A 1,448-nucleotide genomic window follows, 5' to 3' on the forward strand; every position below is an offset into this window, starting at 1 on the left:
CGAGAGGCATCTGCCGGATTCTTCATCGGTTTTTCGGAGAAGTTTGAGCTGAATGGTGCAATTCTGTATCATGCTGGGAATCATGCAAGAGTGGGCTGTTATCACGGCGACAGGGTTTGGCGTGCCACCCGTCCCCTTAGTGCAATCCTGCTCCTCAGTGAGTCATCACATCATGAGACCCCTTCTAGGAACTTTTAATGGATTCCTGGGAAAAGTTCACGAAACAGAAGCAGGTTCATTGCTAATGGAACGGTCGGGGACTTACTGTGAATATTGTATGAATGTAAGCATTATATTTCTCAGAAAGAATTACATAATTACATAACGAGAAGAGTACAACGTGAGTCACACAATGACGGCATTTTCTGAAATCTGCTTAGTATGACTTAATATATATTGATATATGGAATGATTTAAATCAAACTATATTTATCTCCTTGCATTTCAGATTTGTCTTTGTCAGGCGTCGTGACTCAAAGGTGCATTTAGTGCAGCGTAAGTGCTTGAGATGTGTTAATGTGCGTCCAGGCAGTAATGTCGACTCTGCCCTGAATTTTGGCCAACGTCCAGATTACCACAAGACCTAATCAGCTTAATATGAGGCGGAGCAGATATTGTTCACTGGCCAAGACATAAAAGTACAGTGTGAAAGATTGCTGCTCAACAAGTAAACCACAGAGATCCACAGCAAAGTGGAGATTACCACTGTGAAGCTTTATTAGTTCATAACTAAAATCATTATGTTCAGTGTTCAAAAGCAGAGTGCCACAAAGGTTTGTTATTGTATACCATTATAATACTTCACATAGTGGAGATACAGTAACTCTGGTCAAACTAATCCAGTAGTTTTTGTTATATTCTAAATTACTGTGGAGAGAAGTCTGCTGGGACCGGTTTACAACAGAGAAGCAATAAGCCCTGCGTCCTCACTGGAAGACTGTTTTTTCTTCAGAGTCCAGGATTAGAGTCGTTTGTAGAGAGACATTTTGAACACACACACACACACACACACACACACACACACACACACTGACAGAGAAAACCTCACAGTCATACAGATAAAAGGAGAGACAGGGTCAGGAAGGAAGTCAAGATTTTAGGAAAATTGAAATACTGAGTTCATGATTTCCGTGTCTCTCAATTCATCTCTAACAAAACCGCCTCCTGAGTGCTCTATGTGGCTCTGAGTGGCAGCTTCTTTATTCCAGCTCTGTCCTTCTGCAGTTTACACTGACAGACAAGCACTAGATATTCTGAGTGCTTCCTTGAAAGCTAAAGCAGGCTTCTCCTTTCTACCTGAGAACTCAACTGTTGCTGGCAGAGCTTTTTAATCCAGGGTTGGGTGAGGTGGGTTAGGGCAGAAGCCGATGATATTGGGTAATGTTCTCCCGGGACAGGTCGCCAAGTCACACCTACGTCAATTTAGTCTCAAATTGAAACTCTCTTGT

Source organism: Limanda limanda, chromosome 5 (assembly GCF_963576545.1).
Source record: "Limanda limanda chromosome 5, fLimLim1.1, whole genome shotgun sequence".
Taxonomy (NCBI): Eukaryota; Metazoa; Chordata; class Actinopteri; order Pleuronectiformes; family Pleuronectidae; genus Limanda; species Limanda limanda.